The following is a 21821-nucleotide window of genomic DNA, read 5'->3' on the forward strand; positions in this document are numbered from 1 at the left end:
GCAGTGTTTGTTTCTGAGCGAGCTTAGGTCTCCGTAGTGGGAAAGGAGGAGGTGAGGACAAAAACAAAAAAAGAGGGGTGGGGTTGTGATTGAAAAATGTGGGCAAGCTCCATATAGATTTTTCCTTGCCAAAGTAAGCCTAAGGATTTTGAGAACCGTTTGCAATTGGCCGTTCTTCCGTTCTTTGCTATTTGAATAACTATATGGAAAAAAAAAATCTCCAGAACACTGGCTCTGCAGAGGTACCTGGGATCATATTCATGGAACTGTTTTTATGATTTTTTTTTTTTTTGCACGGGTTAGCGCTGCCCAAAAATAACATATGTATGTCTCTCCATGCCTTTGATATTAGTAGCTTAGTTTTCCCACTTGCGAAACAGCCAGCTTTTTACGCCTTGCAGGACCCGGTGTCCGTGCTCCTCGTGTCCATGGAAGAGTGCTATTGGCATAAACAGTTTATTTTCGTAGGTTAACAAGTTTCTAATGCTTCACTGCGTTAAATGGTTTCCTAGAGACCTGAAGGAGGGAATACCACCTTGTAAAGTGCCTAACTTAACCACCAAGAAGTAACTTCAGTCCAGGAGGGCGCTGAATCAACTGTTGCAAAAATTGAACTGCATCATTATTAAAAGCTCCTGGGTGGTGGTGGGGGGGGCACCTGGGTGGTTCAGTCCGTTAAGCGTCCGTCCGGCTCTTGATTTAGGCTCAGGTCATGATCTCACGGTTCATGGGATCAAGCCCCAGGTCGGGCCCTGCACTGATGGCACAGAGCCTGCTTGGGATTCTCTCTCCTCTCTCTGCCCCTTCCCCCATCACATGCACACTCTCTCTCAAAATAAATAAACCTTAAAAAGAAAAAAAGCTCCTAGGGTCCAATCGGTCTCCCTCTGTCCAGAAGAGTGTTTCCATGATGCTCTATGGCTTGTGGAGCAGAGAAGGCTCTCCTCGCTGAGCTGACCCCACGGGAGAAGAGCTTCTCCACTGTCCACTACCAGTGGCCGCCGTGACTGCCTCTGGAGGAATTTTGCTTCTGTCTTCCCGCTTGCAAATGACCATTCTGGCAGAATGCCCACCAGGAGAGCCAGCAGAGAATTCCGTAAGGCTCCTCACTTTGGTTCTGCAACTGAAGCCTGGCCCTCTCTCCCTGCCTCCCTCCCTCTCTCCCTCCCTCCTTCCTTTCCTCCTGACTCCTGCTCTGCTGTCCACTGCTGGCTCAGCACCGTCCCAGGCTCAGAGACCAGCTTGGGCCTAAGCAGGGGACATCAGAGGACTCTCAGATCCAGACTTCAGGTTCTGGATAGGCCTCAACTCCTACGGGCTGCTGCTTCTGCCCTGTCCTTTTCTTTCTCTCTCTCTTTCTTTCTTTCTTTCTTTCTAGTTAAAAAAATTTTTTAATGTTTTTGAGAGAGAGAGACAGAGTGTGAATGGGGGAGGGGAAGAGAGAGCCGGAGACACAGAATCCAAAGCAGGCTCCAGGCTCTGAGCTGTCAGCACAGAGCCCCACGCGGGGCTCGAAGCTCATGAACCGCGAAGTAATTACCGGAGCTGAAGTCCAACGCTCAACCGACTGAGCCGCCTAGGCGCCCCGCTTCTGCCCTGTATTTAAAACTCATTTCCTGGGCACTGGGTTTTGTCTTCTTCCTTGTCCTCTTTATGTCACTGTCCCAGTCATGGTGTCCTTGACTTAACCCATCCCCTGTAGCTGAGCCCCTGCCTTGGCTTTCCAGCCAGTTGCCCAGTTCCTCTAGAAGTGAGTTCTGGTCTTCCTGCTGGTCCTGGGGAGGACTGCCCTCCCTTCCCTGTGACCCTAAAACAGCTTGAGCTGAGCACGGTGGGACCAGTGGACTGAAGGGCTGAGTGTCTGCTTAGAGAATTGAGGAGAGGCAGTGTCCAGGATGAGGCGGCCCAGCCCGTGGCCCTGCCGACGTTTGGACTAGACGCACGGCCGTCTTCATTTCCTATGGCTGCTGTGGCCAGTTGCCACAAATGTAGTGGCTCAAGACGTGAGTTTATTCTCACAGTTCTGGAGGTCAGAAGTCCTATAATCAGAAAGTCAGCAAGGCTTCACTTCGTCTGGAGGCTCTAGGGGAGAATCCATTACCTGGCCTTTTCCAGCTTCTAGAGGCTGCCTGCGTTCTTTGGCCCATGGCCCCTTCCTCCATCCTTCGGCCGGCAGTGGCTGGTCGAGTCTTTTTGACATCCTGTCACTCTGGCCTCTCCTCCCCTGATTCTGACTCTCCCGCCTCCCTCTCTCACTTAGAAGCACCCTTATGATTACACGGGTCCTGCCTGGATAATCCGAGATGGCTTCCCCAGCTCAAAGTCCTTCATCACGTCTGCAAAGTCCCCTTTGCCATGTAAAGTGACAAAGACATGCGTTCCAAGGATTAGGATGTTGGACCTCTTTGGGAAGCCATTATTCCGCCTGCCCACGGGTCCTTGCTGGAGGTTGAGGATCCATGTGGAGAAGAACATGGATCCTTGAAATGGCGGAGGAGGAACAGAGATCTGCTAGATTGGTAAACTGTGAGCCAGGTGCAGACGTCTTCGCAGAATTCAAATGAGGAAGTACAATCCCTTTTGAGAATTTTGGCCGAAAGAAAGCAATACAGGTCTGCCGTCTGCGATTTCAATTTGGACGCTTTCTTAAATTCTTCATACTTAAAAAAAATTTCTTTCCCACACAAAACTCCCTCAGTCTGGAGTTCTTGTACGTGGGCACCGCTCTCAGACTTGAGGTGTTTCAGGATACAGGCTGGCCAGACACTTAGGCACTTAGCCAGCTTAGGCCTATGGAATTTTCCACCCCCAGCTAAAGAGAAGAGTAGTGAGGTGCGCGTGTGTGCGCGTGTGTAAAAGAGAAAGAGATGATTTCAGTCACAGAGGATAACTCTTTGGCTGACCACCCCCAAGACACTTCTCGTGTGTCCTGTGTGAGAGACGCTTCACTCCTCCTGAAGGTCAAGCTAGACCAGGCATGGCCTGCCTGCATATGCAAGGTAATTGCAGGACCCTTTTCCAGAAATGGGTTTCTAAAACACATGATCGGAGAAACAGAGAGGACTGGAAAATCTCTCTGGTTTCCTTCTGGTTTCGTGATGATTTCAACTGAGAGATAAATCGAAACTTCCTCTCTTCACCGAATCTAGCCGCTGCCATCTTAGAGATACGCCACAAAAACTCACTGGCTGATGGCGTTTGCAGTGGCCCTTCTCACACCGGCAGGTAGAATATCCGTGATGAGCTGGGGGCAGAGAGATTCACTGCTCTGAAGAAGCGCTCTATCACACATGGGGGTTGCATTTTCTATTTTTACATCAATTCTAATTGGCCACGGCTATATTTCTCTGAGGCCTGGCCTTTTTTCAGGCCCTTGGCTAACCGACCTGGCTGTAGTGGAACATCTGGGACTCTGGTGTCTACTAGAAGGAGCTAGAAACCAAGCATGTTGCCGGAGAGGGAGCTGGAGAGACAGAGACCGAGAGAAAGGCATGCTGAGCTGTGGAAGATAACTGCCTTAGCCGAGAGAAAAGATAGATACTTGCCTGCCTCAGGTCGTGCTAAAATCTCACGGGAAATGCTTTTAGAACAGTTGCTTGAACCGAAGCAGAGAATCTGTTTCCAATGATTTCTTGTTAAGGGATTAAATCTTAGGGCAAGGTACAGGGGGTGGAGGATGCCCCGCCGCCTTCCGGGAAAGTGCATGGGTCTGGCTCCCTGGTCCAGCCGCAGCTCCAGAACCGTCCCGCAGCCGGCCCTTTGCTGCTCCCTTCCACCATGCTGTGGGGAACCTCATTCCATGATGGCCACGCTTCCACTCTCCCTTTCTCATCTGTTTCTCACCTCTTCCTTCCTCTTCTCCTCCGTGTTTGGCCACAAAGTGCTCTCCGTGGGACAGAGCCATGTTTATTTTTTTTAACCTTTTCTTTAGCCAAGGGTGGAAAATTCCAGAGGCCTGAGCTAGTGATGGCTGGGTGCCTCTTCTGGAAATCCAATGGCCTTGGATGCCAAGGACGTGTCGTGGAGCTACACATCTGGCCAGGGTGTCCCCGAAAATGTCCTGGCTTTGGGTTTAGTTCCAACTAAAAGAAGTGGAGGGTTTAGGAAATACTACAATTAAAAAAAAAAAAACCCAGAAATGGTGTAGTTATAGATACAGAGCCCAGTTTGCATCACTTTGTTGTTATTGGTTTTTTTGGTTTTTTGTTTTTTTGTTTTTTTTTTTTCTGCTGAGTTGAGCTGGGAAAGGGTGGCCTTTGGCTCAGTAGAGCTTCCAAAAGTGAAACCTTCCACAGGACAAAGTCCCTGTAGCTTCACTTAATGGAGGATTCTGCTCGGTCGGGGTAATTATTAGGTAGAGGCCACGTGTATTTCAGCGCAACCAGGTACATTTCAGAGTGGGTGCCTTGGGGAGCAGGAACATCCTTCCAGTCGACAGCGGGTGGAATCGAGGAAGTCTTATCCCATCGCCATATGTCTTGGCCCCTCCCCGGAGAAATCACGTAAGCAGGATTTCGTCCACATGTCCCCGGTGGTATAACACGTCAGAGTGGATGCATTTTGACAGTAAGCAAAAACAGCTATTGTCTCGAAATAGCTAGAAACTGACCGCCATTCTGCCGCCGCTCCGGAGCGCGTGCGGGAAGAGAATCACAAAATCCTCAAACCCAGAAAAATGCTAACTCTGTCTGCTTTGGCTCCACGTTACTATGAACAAGCACCTAGATTTCCTAGTGGGCCTCCACGCCCCTTCCTGTGCACCAGTGGGGCCCATCCCACCTTTGAATTCTCTTCTCCCACCGCATCCCGTCGACTACGGTCTGAACATGGGCCATGCCGGACCCTTGCTGCTCCCCAAACGCCCTGCCCCCCTTTCTCACCTCCATGCCTTTGTGCACGCTGATTCCTCTTCCTGGACTGCCCTTCCAGCCCCTTTGCTGCTCAAGGGATTCCTATCTGTCCTGCAGGGTTTAGGTCCGATGGCCATCTCCCCCCACCACACACTCAGCCCCCCTCCCCCATTTGGAGCAAATTGTTCCTTCTGCGGACCTCTCGCCTGCTACTAGTTGTATTGATTTCCTGTGGCACTGGAACAAGTTACCCCAGACCGGGTGGCTTAAGACAACACGTTTATTTTCTTGTAATTCGGAAGGGCAGAAGTCCAAAATCTGTATCACTGGGCCGCATTCCCCCTGCAGAATTTAGGGAAGGGTCGGTTCCTGGTCTCTGCCAGCTCTGGGAGCTGCTGGCTTTCCTGGGCTTGTGGCTCCATCACTGCAGCCTCTGCCCGTGTGATCACACTGCATTCTCTTCAGTTGTGTCACATCTCCCTTTGCCTCTTTCTTATAAGGTCATTTGTGGGGCGCCTGGGTGGCTCAGTCGGTTAAGCGTCCGACTTCGGCTTGGGTCATGATCTGGTAGTTCGTGAGTTCGAGCCCGCGTCGGGCTGGCTGTGTGCTGACAGCTCAGAGCCTGGAACCTGCTTCGGATTCTGTGTCTCCCTCTCTCTCTGCCCCTCCCCTGCTCACACTCTGTCTCTTTCAGAAATAAACACTAAAAAAAAAAAAAAGTCACTGGTGATGGCTTTTAGGGTCCACCCCAGTAATCCGGAATGATCAACTCACCTCAAGACCCTTGACTCAATCACTTGTGTAAGGACCCCTTTGACATCTGCGGGTTCCAGGGATTAGGATGGGGGCAGATCTTGGGGTGGGGGGGGCATTTCTCCATCCTACCACACTAGTTCTTTGGTTTTAGAGGGAATTGATTTCCTTCTGTCCCATAACTATAGTTGTTGACCACTTCTTGTGTCCATTAGAATGTAAGTGCCATAAGGAGCTGGCAGAGAGTGAAGAGAGCTAATGCCCGGTAGTCAAGAGTGCCGGAAGGGCCCAGCAATTCCTCTGACCATCTGCGTTGCCTTGGGCACACGACTGAACTTTGTGGAGATTTCTTGTGCTTGTTAGTCAAGTGGAAATAATGTTAACAACCGCCGTGGGTCCGAATAGCCAAACCAACAACCCACCCCCAAATTGAAACACCCCAAGTGTTCAAGAGTAAAGGGTTGGGCCAAGGTACCTCTAAACACCGGCAAGCCATGCGGTCATTAAGGCGACATCTGTATTTATTACTGACGTGGGAAAACGCTGAGGTTGTGAAAAAGCATGATCGTATTTTTGTGAACTAGAGCATTACGCGACACGTGTGCAGTTAGTTGCTTCGTCACTCTGTGCCTCTGCTTCCTCATCTGTAGAATGGAGGCAGCGATAGCTCTGACCTCACAAGGTGGTTGTAAGGACTGAGTAAAACAACACAATAAAGCACGTAGAAAAACGTCTGGAACATCACAAGCACTAAATAAATATTATATTCAAAGAAAGCGTTCTCAAGGTGGGCGTGAGAGAGTGTGTATATTTATAAGTGTACATGTGTATCTATAATATTAACAGTACATATTTCTGGATGGTGGGACCATGAGTCCGTTTTATTCTTGATTTGTTTTCTGTGTTGAAAATGTTCATTTCTTTTGTATGGAGCATGTATTAGTTTTATAATCAGAAAAAGTAGAATTCCAGACAAGTTCCATACTTCCCTTTCAGGCTTGCTGAATTTATGTGTTCTATACTTACATGTGACTCGTGGGGTCTGTTTATAGATCTCCTATTTTTTATTTAAACATTTTTTTTCAGTTTATTTATTTTGAGAGAGAGAGCAGGGCAGCGGCAGAAAGAGGAGAGAGAGAATCCCAAGCAGGCTCCCCTACTGTCATCCCAGAGCCCAATGTGGGGCTCAATCCCATGGACCCATGGGATTATGACCTGAGCTGACACCAAGAGTCAGATGCTTAAGCGACTGAGCCACCCAGGCGCCCCTGTTTCCTATTTTTTAAAATAAACTTTGAGAGGCAGAAATGCCTACCTTGACTTTTCTCCCCCTTTGCTGCCATTAATAATATTAATCACTAGAGGGACTTAAATTTCGAGTAAAGCTAATTAATAGGCGACGTGCATTGACGCTGCAGAGATTTCTGGTTGCAGTGCTCCTGATTTTGCACATGCCGTATCTTTGTTCTTTCATTAAAAAATAATCTTAGACTTCTTGTGGCTTTCAGAACAAATGGATGGGAGAATTACTGATAAATCAGGAGCTCCGAAATGGAAGGTCTTGCCTCTGACATTTAAGATAATTAGATTACGGTGCGCAGCTTGGTGAACCGGGTCTTTTTTCGCTCTGTACAGTGTGCTTTTCTTCTTCCACCAGCATGCACATCCCCGAGTTGATTTCTTTCTCGTGCCTTCTCTCCGTGGGTCTTCTCCCCCATTACTCCTTCCCGCCCCCACTCTGGTCATCCTATAAAACATATGTAAACATCGATGTGTTGTATTTAAAGTGGGTTTTGGGTATTTCTTCTTCATAACTTAAAAAAGTAGGACGGTGGGAGGCATGAATAGGCAGAGCACAGGATTTTCGAGGCAGTGAAACTGTTCTGTATGACACTTGAACGTAGATGCATGCCCTTGTGTATTTGCTAAAACCCTGGTTTGAACTGTGGACCTTGGGTGATGATGATGGGTCAGTATAGGGTCATGGATGGTAACAAGTGTAGTACCTCTCTGGTGTGGGATGTTGATAATGGGAGAGCAGTGTGTGTGTGTGTGTGTGTGTGCGTGTGTGTGTGCGCGCGCGCGCGCGCCCGCGCACAGGGCGGTATATGGGAACAGAACTCTCTGTACTTTCTGCTCCCTTTTGCTTTGAACCTAAAACTGCTTGAAAAAAAGATGGTCTATTTTTTAAAAAGTGAGACTCACGAAATCTTGTATTTTTCGTTTTGTAAGAAATAAACTTAAATGTAGGCCTTTGTGTTTCCGTGGACCATTTAGTTTTCTGCCTGTCAGTGGTCCTAATATTTTTCTTCACATCCCCGGTAGTTCTGGAAGGTTTCCACTGCCAGCTCTCGTGCCAGCTTGTTTGGCATAATTATGAAGACTAGCAAATGTGGATTGAACACTTTGAAGGCTTCGGATGAAAAGTGCTGGGTAAAAAGCAAAGCAATTTTATCATTAGAATCGGGGAGTAGGAGTCAGAAATGTTAAGGTCGACCTCACACTGTGTGACCCCGGAGGGCATCGCATCTCTGAAATGGGTCTTGAAGCACCAAAATCGAGGCGAAAAGGTACCTGCTAATCCGACTCAGGACAGCTGTGTTTGCTCTGAAGCCCACGTGCAAATCAAATCATTTAGCATATATTAGGAGAATCTGATTTTTGAATAAACTTGATTGGGATCCTTTGGCAAGGCAAAGAATCCTTTTGTAATGCAAATGAACACCCACTGATTTATATCTTTTGGAAGGTAGGATTTAATGGTTTAGGTTTTTCTAGCTCCTGTGCCACTTAAAATCAAATTGTTTTGGTGCCTGGAAGAGAAGAATGGCTCTGGGAAGTTGCATTAACTCCTTCAGCCCCGAGGAAGCCAGTTAGTCAATTATTGTTTCTGGGAACTAAATAATACCCTTGTCACCTGAAAGATTTAAAATAGCCTCTCTAAGTGGCTCCTTAGCCTCTGGAGGAACATGACTCATTCCTTCATTGGAACCTGAAAGAAGTCCAAGTGTCCGAAGACACTTGGGGAATGCACTGGAATTATGCTTGTAAACATCGATGCTAGAAGTTTTAAATATTAGGAAACCAATATGATATGGGTTAAAAGTTGATGGTTGGAGTCGGTATATTAAGATGTGGCCAAAAGAGCAAGGGGTGAATTGGCAGTCCTTTCTAGAATGTTCCTTGGGGAAATCCTTGCTGGCCAAGTGAAGAGTCTTGAGCTGCTGAACTGTGGGTAGCATAGATTGTCTTCTTCTTTTGTCCAGGGAGTCCACCCCCCCCCCCCTCCATCCCGACCCCCTGCATTTCTGACTGCTCTGTGTTTATACATGGCCTCATAATGGTGTTCCTGCCAGCTTTACTTAGGCTTGCCCCCCCCCCCCCCAAGCAGCCTTTGGATTCATCTTCTGCACATGACCAGTGGAAGGAAACCAGTAGAAGGAGTCCTGCATTAGTGCTGGGAGATAAATTGCATTCCTGCACCTCTTAAAACCCACGTTCTCCACAGTATAAAGTGGGGCTGGGGAGGGTGCGGTTCTCCAAGACTGGGTTAGCCTTTGCCTTTCATTGACCTCAGTGGATGCCACTTAATGGAAAAATATGATCAGGGTTCACCCTATGGAATCATTGCTTAATATTGTAGATGACTCATTGGAACTAGTGTGTTAGAAAATCACTTCCAGATGTGTAGCAGAAGCTTTTCCAAAAGGAAGCAATAAACTCTGGAAAACTGGGTTAGTTTTCTTTTTTTCTCTTTATGATCTTAGGGCCAGAATCAAACCTTCCTGTATATGGTCGGCCAACATATACTTGGAGTTCTAAGTAGCGTGATGCATCCAGTTCACTTGCTTTTAGACGGATTCTCTTTATTTTTCTATTTGTTATTTATGTTTTTCTTTGAAAGAGAGCACGGGCGACCGCCTATGAGCCGGGGAGGGGCAGAGGGAGAGGGAGAATCCGAAGCAGGTACCATGCTCAGTGCGGAGCCCGATGTGGGGCTCGATCCCATGACTCTGGGGTCATGGCCTGAGCTGAAATCAAAAGTCGGACGCTCAACTGACCGAGCCCCCCGGGCGCCCCGAGATTCTCTTGAAGTGGATTTTTACCAGTGTTTGATTTCTGGAGATTCTATCTACATGGATATCACTCCAGCCAAAAATTCACTGGCTTCTTCTGGTCAGTGACGTTTCAGTTGGGCCCTCTTAAAAGAGGTAATGTGCTGTCATCTCTTTGGAGGCAGCAGATGACAGATCTTGTAGATCACGCCACGGAGTCAAAAGGAAAATATTTGTTAAGTACCACAGCCTGGAGCCCTTACAAAGGCTGAGCCTGCTCCAACAAGGTGTTCCTGGTAAATAAAATCTTATGTTTTCCGTCCTGCTTGGTTTTTTTTTTTTCCACAATTTACCTAATACAGTATTGTATTTGTAGCTCTTTAATGAATCAGAAAATGTCCGTCTGCACTAGACTAGGATCAAAACACGTCTGAAACTTGAGAAAGCCATCAAAACAGGCAAAGATCATAACCGTTACCGTTCAATCGAAACTTATGTCCCCGTTCTTTTTTTTTTTTTTTCAACGTTTTTTTTTTTTTTATTTTTTTATTTTTTTATTTTTGGGACAGAGAGAGACAGAGCATGAACGGGGGAGGGGCAGAGAGAGAGGGAGACACAGAATCGGAAACAGGCTCCAGGCTCCGAGCCGTCAGCCCAGAGCCTGACGCGGGGCTCGAACTCACGGACTGCGAGATCGTGACCTGGCTGAAGTCAGACGCTTAACCGACTGCGCCACCCAGGCGCCCCTGTCCCCGTTCTTTTTGAAGAGTTAAAAATGCTTAGGGATTGGTGAAGCTGCCTCAGTGAGTCCCGTAGCGGTTAAGGGCCTGGTCGTCAGCGCTAAAGGGCGCTGCTTGGAATCCTGACCGTATTAGTTTTCTGTTGCTGCACAGCATCTTGTCCCAAAGCGAGCAGCTTAAAATAACTTATTGCAGGGGCGCCTGGATGGCGCAGTCGGTTAAGCGTCCGACTTCAGCCAGGTCACGATCTCGTGGTCCGTGAGTTCGAGCCCCGCGTCAGGCTCTGGGCTGACGGCTCGGAGCCTGGAGCCTGTTTCCGATTCTGTGTCTCCCTCTCTCTCTGCCCCTCCCCCGTTCATGCTCTGTCTCTCTCTGTCCCAAAAATAAATAAAAAACGTTGAAAAAAAAATTAAAAAAAAAAAAAAAAACTTATTGCAGAGTTTCTCTGGGTCAGAAACCCGGGCAGGGCCCAGCTGGAGTCTTTCCTCACAGTCCCACAGGTGTTGGCAGGGGCGTTATCACCTGGAAGCTCAGGGGCCTTCTCCAAGCTCCTTCAGGTTGGCACGGTTCGGTTCCTTGTGGTTGTAGGACTGACTGGTCCTGTTTTCTTGCCGGCTGTCAGCTGCAGATGGGGCTGGCTGGCAGCTCATAGAGGATGCCTTCAGGTCCTAGCCATGTGGGCCTTTATTAGCATGGCATTCTGCTTCTAAAAAGCCAGCAGGGGGGGCGCCTGGGTGGCCCAGTGGGTTGAGTGTCCGACTTCGGTTCAGGTCATGATCTCGCGGTTCGTGAGTTCGAGCCTCGCGTCGGGCTCTGTGCTGACAGCTCGGAGCCCGGAGGCTGCTTCGGGTTCTGTGTCTCCCTCTCTCTCCGCCCCTCCCCTGCTCGTGCTCTGTCCCTCCCTGTCTCTTAAAAAATAAGATAACTCTGTCTCAAAAGTAAATAAACATTAAAAAAAAAATTTAAAAAAAAAAAGGGGGCGCCTGGGTGGCTCAGTCGGTTAAGCGTCCGACTTCGGCTCAGGTCATGATCTCACGGTCAGTGAGTTCAAGCCCCGCGTCGGGCTCTGTGCTGACAGCTCAGAGCCTGGAGCCTGCTTCAGATTCTGTGTCTCCCTCTCTCTCTGACCCTCCCCCGTTCATGCTCTGTCTCTCTCTCTCTCAAAAGTAAATAAACATTAAAAAAAAATTTTTTTTTTTTTAAATAAAATAAAACGTTAAAAAATTTTTCTTTAAAAAGCCAGCAGGAGGGGGCACCTGGGCAGCTCTGTCGGTTGAACGTCCAACTCTTGAGTTCGGCTCAGGTCGCATGATCCCAGGCTCGTGGGATGGAGCCCCGCCTCGGGCTCCACAGCACGGAGCCTGCTTGAGATTCTCCCCCTCTGCCCCTCTCCCCTGCTTGCACACTCTCTCTCTCTCTCTCTCTAAAAAATTAAAATAAAAAAAATAAGTAAAAAATAAAAAGCCAGCAGGGGATTCACTCGCCAGGAAGGGCCCAGTCCCTCTTCTAGGGATCACCTGATTAGGTCAGGCCCACCTAAGATCATCTCCGTTTTGATCAACTCTGAGTCAATTTATTACTCATGGAATAAGGGGAGTGCCACCTCCTAATCTTCATAGGTTCCACTTACATTCAAGGGGAGGGGTTTATACAGGGCAAGTAGACCGCGGGCAGGAATCTTACGGGGCATCGTAGGATTCGGCCTACCCCATGGACTGTTAACACTCATTTGGTCAAGTTACCCAATCGCGCTCAGCCTCCCTTTTCTCGCTGATAAAAATCTGAGTAATGATCGTATTTTCCACCTCCTAGGATTATTGGAAGAGTTCAGCGAGGTGTTAACACCGGTAGTTGAATTTAGCACAGCACCCGGGGCTTAGCAAGCTTTCAATAAAGTGTTCCAACTGTGGCAGAGAAGGGGCACCTGGGTGGGGCTCAGTCAGTTAGGTGTGTGACCTCAGCTGAGGTCGCGATCTCCTGGTTCGTGGGTTTGAGCCCCGCTTGCCAGCACAGAGTGCACTTCGGATCCTCTGTCTCTCTGCCCTTCCCCCACTCACGCTGTCTCTCCCTCCCTCAAAAATAAGTAAACATCAAAAAAAAAAAAAAAAGAATTGTGGCAGAGAGGAGCTACTTTTCCTTTTCCCTTTTCCACCCCCCCCCATAACAAAGTGGCTTTGTAGGTAGAGCATGTGAACGTAGGCGAAAGGAGTTGAGGGTTTTGTTTCCCTAACGATGTAAGTACAAAAGGGGATTTCCTAAGAATAAAAGTTATTGAACACAAATTTCTTTTTAATTTTATTATTTTCTTTCTTAGAGAGCAAGCATGAGCAGGGGAGATAGGCAGAGGGGGAGAGAGAGAGAGAGAGAGAGAGAGAGAGAGAGAGAGAGACACTCCTAAGTAGGTTCCACCCTGTGGATGGATCATGACCTGAGCCCAAATCAAGAGCTACAGGCTCAAGAGACTGAGCCACCCAGGTACCCCCTGTATTACAACAATTTTTTAAATGTTTTGTTTATTCTTGAGAGAGAGCATGTGGGGAATTGCAGAGAGGGAGGGGACAGAGGATCCTAGGCGGGCTCCTCGCGGACAGCAGGGAGCCGGATGCGGGGCTCGAACTCACAACCGGTGAGGTCATGACCTGAGCCGAAGTCAGGCACTCAACCGACTGAGCCACCCAGGCGCCCCCACACAAATTTCTAAGCCAGTTGTTTTGGAAGGTGGAGGCCTTCCTTCCGATATCCTTCTGACTTGATTCAGAAGTGGAGACATATTTCCTAGTTTAAAGTAAAAGTTTCAGATCTTATTGTACTTAGGAAAAAATGGCTTGGTAGACCAGTGATCTAGAATTGAGAATGCCTTTGGTGACAAATGCTTACTCGGTAGAGCAGGAAATCCCAATTTACAGGCGCGCCCTGGGTTTCTACCCTTTGGCGCGAGGGTATTCAACAGTTCGGCGTCAGAATAGTCCTGAAACGTAGACTTCATTTATTCCCAGAAGCTACTGAAGCACAGCCGTATCAGGGGACTTGACTGTGGTTTCAGGGTCCTCCCTGGAAGAAAATGAGTATGTGTTACTTCTTCTCACTGTCTGTAGAAATTGGCCATACATCAGAATTCGTGCGAAAATAAAATCCCACGTGACAAATACAGTAAAACCTTGGTTTCTGAGCACAGTTTGTTCTGGAAACGTGCTTGTAGTCCAGCGCAGTTGTGTATCAAAGCGAATGTCAAGAACCATTGGCTCAGTTGTGATCACGTAACTACGCGTATTGCAAGACAGCGCTCGTTAATCAAGTTAAAATTTATCGGAAGTGTTCGCTCCGTTGCGGAACACCCGCGAAACAAGTTATTTGCAATCCAAGGTTTTACTGTAGTTGTTTAGAAGCCCCATGTTGCCGGTGGGAGTTGGGGAGAAGGGGGGACAGGGAAAAGAAACAAAGGGCAGAGATACAAGAAAGACGATGCGTACCGTTGCGAAACAGTGGGAATGAGTTGTGGAGAGTTTGATTCTTCAGGATGGAACTGAACTTGGATGCTGCTTTTCACAACAATGCCTTAAATGTCCCAGTCCATTCCGTGGTAACAACTCTGCACGTGTATCTCCTGTGTGAGAGGTTTGGAAGGTTGAGGATGTGTAGTCCAGAACCAACCAGTGAAAGGATAGCTTATGAAGTGCCTGCCTGGTAGAACTAGGGAACCTTAAAAGTCTATAGGATTCCGGGGCGCCTGGGTGGCTCAGTCGGTTGAGCATCGGATTCTTGATTTCGGCCCAGATCATGATCTCCTGGTTTGTGGGATCGAGCCCTGCGTCGGGCTCTGCACAGACAGTGAGGAGCCTGCTTGGGATTCTCTCTCTCTCCCTCTCTCCCTGCCCCTCCCATGCTCTCCCCCTCCTCTCAAAATAAATAAATAAACTTTAAAAAAAAAAAAAGTCTACAGGATTCCATGTCCCCACCATCCCTGCTGCCCCGACAAGGCTCACCTATCACACACCGCGTGAGTTCCGACTCTCAGCATACAAGTGTCAGGGAGAAGCCACGTTGGGGGAGGAGTAACGAGTTGTCACCTCATTGAGAGGCCCTCAGTTCCTGTTCCTGTACCCACCCAAGAGAAGTCTAAAAAGACGTATAAGGCTAACACATTTTATCATGTACCTTCTTTAAAAAATAAAGTGGATTAAAAACTTTTGTGTACCCAAGGACACCATCGAGAGGATGAAAAGGCAGCCCACCGAGTGGAAGAAAAAAATTTGCAAAGGCTCTATTGGATTAACACGTGGAACGGATGGTTTGAACATGCTCAAAGAACTTGCAGGAACAGTTCACCCAAGAAGTGGGCGCCGATGGCCCATAAGCATAGGAAAAGATAGTCGATGTCAAACTAAGTATGGGGTAAATGCAAATCAAAACCACAAGGAGATCCCTCTCCACTGATAACAAGTGTTAGAGAAGATGTAGAGAGATTGGAACCCTTGGGCACGGCTGGTGGGAATGTACCAGTGGTCCGGCCGCTGTGGAAAACAGCTTGGCAAGTTGCCCAAAAACTTAAATTTAGAATTCCCATATGATTCGGCAACTCCACTTCGAGGGTCTATACCCAAAAGAAATGAAGGCAGGGACTCGTACAGCAGCGTTATTCACGGGAGCCAAGAGACTTAACTACCCAAATGTCCATCCGCAGATCTCCGAAACACGGTATATATGTACAGTGGAATTTTTTTAAAGCATTTATTGATTTATTTTGAGAGAGAGAGAGAGAGCGCGCGCGCAGCATGTCGGACGCTGGGTTCAATCCCACGAACCTGAGCCGATCGTGACCTGAGCTGAAATCGAGAGTCAAGACGCTTAACCGACTGAGCCACCCAGGCGCCCCTGTATAATGGAATATTATTCAGGCTTTGAAGGAATGAAATTCTGACACGTGCCACGACACGGATGAACCTTGCAAACGTCATGCTAAGTGAAATAAGCCAGACGCGAAAGGACAAGTGTTGTGTGTTTCTATTTATGTGGGGTACCCGGAACAGGCAAATTGAAAGAGACAGAAGGCAGATTAGCTGTTACCAGGGCCTGGGGGTGGGGGTGGGGGTGGGGGTGGGGGGTGGGAAGGAGGAGTTGGTGTTGAATTGATGAAAAAGATTCGGAAATGGAGGGCGGTGGCGGTTGCACAACGGTGTAAATGTACTCCATGCCACGGGAAGTGTGCACTTTAAAAGTGGTTAAAGAGCGAAATGTTTTGGGGGAAAAACAAAAAAGAAAAAGGAAGGAAAAAAATCCTCATGCCGCCACGCCGAATGCATCAGTTTTTCATGGTTTCATTTGACCGTATTTACTCTTCTCCTTGTCAGTACAGATGACACTCCCTTTCTGCCACTTCCCAAATAGGGGGTACGATAACACCCGGTTGTCCTCCGGCGAAATGTCAGTGCCTCGAACAACCCCATGGTGCGCATTCTGCGGAAAGCCGTTCTCAGTGCAGTGGTTCGTGGGCCGTGACCACACTGTGGGACCAGCTCCTGGCCAGGGCACAGGGACCTCGGGTCAGCAGGTGTGGCTTCCAGCTACCTTTTTTTAACTTTTTTTTTTTTTAATGTTTATTTTATTTTTGAGAGAAAGAGAGCCAGACAGACAGAGTGTGAGTGGGGGAGGGGCAGAGACAGAAAGAGACGCTTAATCTGAAGCAGGCTCCGGGCTCTGAGCTGTCAGCACAGAGCCCGACGAGGGGCTCGAACTCATGACCCACGAGATCATGACCTGGGCCGAAGTCGGACGCTTAACCGACTGTGCCACCCAGGTGCCCCCAGAAGGGCTTAAAGTCCTTGGACTTCCCTCCTGCTACACCCTCAGTCCCACAGCGCATCCCGTTTAGCCATCCATTGAAAGCCTCCTTATATAAGAAACGGTGAGGATTCTTAAACTGCCCCCAGGGTCTTCCAGAAGCAGCTTTGGCCTCTGGTCCCGAAGGGACAGGAAGATGCCCAGGCTTTGCCCGCGGCTTTGTCTCCGGTTTGCTTGCTGAACACCTTGCTCCCAGCTTCAAAGTGGCTCCTCTCAGGTTGTATTTACAAGGTAGCCGGGGCAAGCCTTTGACTTGGCCAGAGGCGGCGGGTTCTCCAGTGGAAAGCCAGTGTGTTCTAGAATTCCAGGAAGCTCACTGGGCTAGACCCGGATTGCTCCCACGGAGAAACCTCTGACAGTCGGTCGCAGGCCAGGGGAACAGGCCCAGTAATTAGCCGGGCAGGGAGCAGGGGAGGGGGGGATGGGGTGACCGAGACAGAAAGGTTTTGAGCATGTCACTGGGTGCTGCTTCCATTCTGCAAAGAGGTTTATTTGCTCTTTGCAAGTAAGTACGGGTTTAAATATCCCATATTTAAAGAATATTCTTTAAATGCAGGATGAAAATGACATTGGAGAGAGCACACTTAAATGGCAAGAATTCTTTCAGTGGGCCCATCCTTTGCCTATATATGTTTAAAGTAGACAAGCAGGAATTCTGTTTTGCCAGAATTCTCTTGTTGGGAAATATGTAAGCAGTGGCTGGTGAAGTAATTACACTGATCTTCTTCCTTTAAACACAGCAGAATTCAACAGGCAAACAAATGCTCTCCTTTGAATAGTCCCCGCGGTAGGAGGCCACACTCACTAACGTCATTGCTCAAAACACAGGGAATGTTTCTCAGAACGAGTTTATGGGTCGAGACGATCTCCAGCCTTTACCCTGTAGCCCCATCTCACACATGTTTATTTTCATCGTGTATGCATTTTTATTATTAGATGAGAGTCTGCGTTTTGGTAGTAGAAAGAAAGCTATTGTTTACAAAAACCCGACTGCTGGGGGCGCCTTGGGTGACCAACTCTTGGTATTGGCTCAGGTCGTGATCTCGCAGTTTCGCGAGTTTGAACCCGGCATTGGGCTCTGCGCTTACGGTGCCGGAGCTTTCTTGGGATTGTTCCTTTCTCTCTGCCTCTCTCAAAATAAATAACTTAAAAAAAAAAAAAAACACAAACAAACACCTCACTTCTAATGGTTTGTGTTTCATCAATACTATAATACAATCTGCCTTTTTTTTTTTTAACCAGTTGATACAGGTCCAGTCACGTTTTTTTTTTTCTTTTTTTTTTTTCAATTTACAGAGGAGAGAGAGCATCTTAAGCAGGCTTCACGTTCATCGCTGAGCCCAACACAGGGCACAATCCCAAGACCCTGGCTGCGATCATGACCTAAGCCCAAATCAAGAGTCGGACGCTCAACTGAGTGAGACACCCAGGTGCCCCAGATCTAGTCACTTTAAAAGGTTCACTTTCTGGGCACCCGACTGGCTCAGTCGGTAGAGCATGTGACTCTTGATTTCAGGGTCGTGAGTTCAAGCCCCACGTTGGGTGTAGAACTTACTTAAAAAAAAAAAAAAGTTGGCTTTCTTAGGCTGAGCTTCACATTCTCTATTGAAATCCCTAGAAAAAGGTGTTTTTAAGTATCTTATTTATTTTTGAGACAGAGAGGGGCGAGGGGCAGAGAGAGAGGGAGACAAAAGATCTGAAACAGGCTCCTTGCTGGCTCCGCGCTGACAGTAGAGAGCCCGATGTGGGGCTCAAACTCAGTAATGGTGAGATCATGACCTGAGCTGAAGTCGGATGCTTAACCAACCGAGCCACCCAGGCGCCCCCAAATCCCTAGAATTTTTAACACTTTGTGTGAGAACTCAGAGGAGGATTTACTTCCTACTTTTGGAGTAGTGTGTCACACACATAGCAGGTGCTCAATTAAATGATTTATGGGTGGATGTCGCTTGGAAATCAAAGGGATTTTTGAATACTAATCCCACATTCTCTATATTCTGGCGTTTCTCTTATGTTATTTGGAAGACAGTAATGATCAGAAATTAACAGTAGGGGGACTCCCGATTTGGAAGAAAAGTATGGAAAAGAGGCAGAGGGACGCCAAAATAGTGACAGTGATCATCTACAGACGGTGGGATTCTAAGTGACTTTTATTTTCTCTCTTTATTTGTGGATGAAAAATTCTTCGGTGAACATGCATTTGCTTTAGAATTACACAAACCAATAAATCTCCTATGAAAATAAAGCAACCTGTTTATATGAAGTTAGGAAGCCAGTGTATTTTTTTATTTTTTATTTTTAATTAATTAATTTTTTTTTGTTGTCAAGGTAGCTAACATACAGTGTAGACAATGTGCTCTTGGCTTCGGGAGTAGATTCCCACGATTCCTCACTTACGTACAACACCCAGTGCTCATCCCAACCCACTTTCTCCGCCCCCCCCCCCCCCCCCCCGCCTCCCACCCCCATCAACCCTCAGTTTGTTCTCTGTATCTAAGAGTCACTTATGGTTGGGCTCCCTCCCTCTCTGTTTGTAACTATTTTTTCCCCTTCCCCTCCCCCATGGTCTTCTGTTAAGTGTCTCAAGATCTCCATATGAGTGAAGACATATGGTATCTGTCTTTGTCTGACTGACTTATTTCACTCAGCATAATACCTTCCATTTCCATCCATGTTGCTGCAAATGGCCCGATTTCATTCTTGCTGATTGCCAAGTAGTATTCCATTGTATACATAAACCACATCTTCTTTATCCATTCGTCAGTTAATGGACATTTGGGCTCTTTCCACGATTTGGCTATCGTTGAAAGCTCTGCTATAAACATTGGGGTACACGTGCCACATCTCCACATCTGTAGTTTCCTGAGTTGTTCATTGTTTGTAACCATTTTTTTGCTACCCTTCCCCCATGGTCTTCTGTTAAGTTTCTCAACTTCCACATATGAGTGAAAACATATGATCTATGTCTTTCTCTGACTGACCTATTTCACTCAGCATAGTACCTTCCAGTTCCACCCACTCACCCAGTTCCAATCATTGTTGTAAATGGCATGATTTTATTCTTTCTCATTGGCAAGTAGTATTCCATTGTATACATAAACCACATCTTCTTTATCCATTCATCAGTTAATGGACATTTGGGCTCTTTCCATAATTTGGCTATTGTTGAAAGCACTGCTATAAACATTGGGATACATGTGCCCCTGTGAGTCAGCACTCCTGTATCCTTTGGGTAAATTCTTAGTAGTGCTGTTGCTGGGTCGTAGGGTAGTTCTGTTTTTAATTTTTTGAGGAACCTCCACACCATTTTCCAGAGAAGCTGTACCAGTTTGCATTCCCACCAACAGTGCAAGAGGGTTCCCCTTTCTCCTATCCTCATCAACATCTGTCGTTTCCTGAGTTGTTAATTTCAGCCACTCCGACCGGTGTGAGGTGGTATCTCAGTGTGGTTTTGATTTGTATTTCCCAGATGATGAGCATTGTTGAACATCTTTTCATGTGTCTGTTGGCCATCTGGCTGTCTTCTTTGGAAAAGTGTCTATTCATGTCTTCTGCCCATTTCTTCACTGGATTATTTGTTTTTACGGTGTGGAGTTTGGTGAGTTCTTTATAGATTTTGGATACTAACCCTTTATCCAAGATGTCATTTGCAAATATCTTCTCCCATTTCGTCGGTTGCCTTTTAGTTTCATTGGTGATTTCCTTTGCTGTGCAGAAGCTTTTTATCTTGATGAGGAAGGTAGTGTCTCTTAACCTTTCTTGGGTTATACTTTGGAGATTCTGAAAGCTCTTGGAACCTTTTCCTACAGAAATGTATGGATAGCGTTTTCCATGTAATTTCAGAGTTTCACATCCTATCCAAGGATCACTTAAGACCCCAGATTAGGAGCCTATTTAGCAATGGAGAAAGTGGCACCACGAAAGGGGTTGACTGCCAAAAAATGTGGAATGATGCGGAGTTATATGCGCATTCACATCAGTGTGGGGACATCTGTTTAAGTAGGAGAGCCCTTGCGTCAGGCTATGCAAATCCACCGAGATGCCACTGTGTGAGAGAGAGGATTTTCCATTCGTGAAACCTCACGTGTCTGTTCTGGGGGTCACAGGGAAGTAACAGGCAGTCAGTCAAAGCCTTGACGGTGGGGCTGAGAACCCAGCCTAGGCGAGGATTTGTATCCCTGTAAATGAAGCCCCTGAACTCCAAGTCAGGATTTTCTCCAGCAGCAGCAAAGAAAAATAAGCAGGGGGTTTGATCCAGGATTGCGGAGTGACCCTGGATGTCGTTTTGAATAACAAGGGGTTAGTGAGGGGGCTCTTGGCCACGGGGTCCAGGTTGAATTGAAAATGAAAGCAAGACGGGAATGCACTGTCCTATTGACGGGATGGGCGAGGGTTATGCTAGTCTAGTTGAAGAATGGACGGCAGGGTGGTGGGGGGAAGGTACAGGGAGTCTTTCCTAGGAAAGACATAGCTTTGTCATGATGATGGTGGTTCTGCCACATGCTGTGGGTACAGGTCCGTGGAGACAAGGTTGTTCTAAGTCTGAGGGCTCAACGGTGGCTCTTGCGTGGGCTGAGGGTTGGCATTGCAAAATGGGGGCACTCCATTAAGAGCGTGGGGGTGTGCTTCTTGCTAGTGCTTCTTCTGGGCATGTGTCACATGGCTTTAGGGGAGGAAGCTAGAGAATATACCTGTGGGTACCCTCTGCTCACAGGGTAAGTGGGGGCTGAAACCCACGAACCGTGAGATCGTGACCTGAGCCGAAGTCGGACGCTTAACCGACTGAGCCACCTTGTACATGAAAATTTCATATATGACGTTTTGAGTTTCCCCAAAGAGAAAATGATGAGTGATGATTCATGTTAAGGTGTTCAATAGCAGGGCTCCTTGGGACAGCTGCTCAGAAGTGTGTATTTCAGTGAGTAGTTTGCAGATTGCGTTTGACGTCATGAAAAATTGGAAGAGGCAGAAAATCTCAATGCTCAGGGTTAGAAAGATATTGCCAGTGGATTCATGGTTTGTCATTCAGTCATTCAAGATATACTTTTGGGGTGCTGGGGACAGAGCAACGAATGAGACTAAGTGCGGAGCTCTTTAAAGATTAAAAAAATTTCTTTTAACGTTTATTTATTTTTGAGAGACAGAGAGAGACAGAGCATGAGCAGGGGAGGGGGAGAGAGAGAGAGAGAGAGAGGGAGACACAGAATCTGAAGCAGCCTCCAGGCTGTGAGCTGTTTGTTAGCACAGAGCCCCACGCGGGGCTCGAACTCACCAACTGCGAGACCGTGACCTGAGCTGAAGTCGGACTCTCAACCGACTGAGCCACCCAGGCGCCCCCTAAAATTTTTTTTTAAGTTTTTAAAATTTATTTTGAGAGAGAGACAGAGAGAGCGAGCAGGGGAGGGGCAGAGAGAGAGGGAGAGACAGAATCCCAAGCAGTAACGGGGTGGGGGGGAAGGGGGAGCCGACACGGGGCTCAAACCCATGAGATCATGACCTGAGTCGAAACCAAGAGTTAGACGTTTAACCAAATGAGCCACCCAGGTGCCCCTAAGCATGGACCTTTAATTCTAGTCGGGGGAGAG

At 47.6% G+C, this 21821-nt stretch overlaps 1 protein-coding gene and 1 non-coding gene across 6 annotated transcripts in view; both read left to right on the forward strand.

Moving 5' to 3' along the window:
* The window catches only part of DOCK11 (dedicator of cytokinesis 11), a 199309-nt gene that overhangs the window by 12611 nt on the left and 164877 nt on the right, over positions 1-21821 (forward strand). The window lies entirely within an intron of this gene.
* Positions 17709-17781, forward strand: TRNAK-CUU (transfer RNA lysine (anticodon CUU)). Its single transcript has one exon. It is a non-coding gene; the product is annotated as a tRNA-Lys (tRNA).

Source organism: Panthera uncia, chromosome X (assembly GCF_023721935.1).
Source record: "Panthera uncia isolate 11264 chromosome X, Puncia_PCG_1.0, whole genome shotgun sequence".
In the NCBI taxonomy this organism is placed as follows: Eukaryota; Metazoa; Chordata; class Mammalia; order Carnivora; family Felidae; genus Panthera; species Panthera uncia.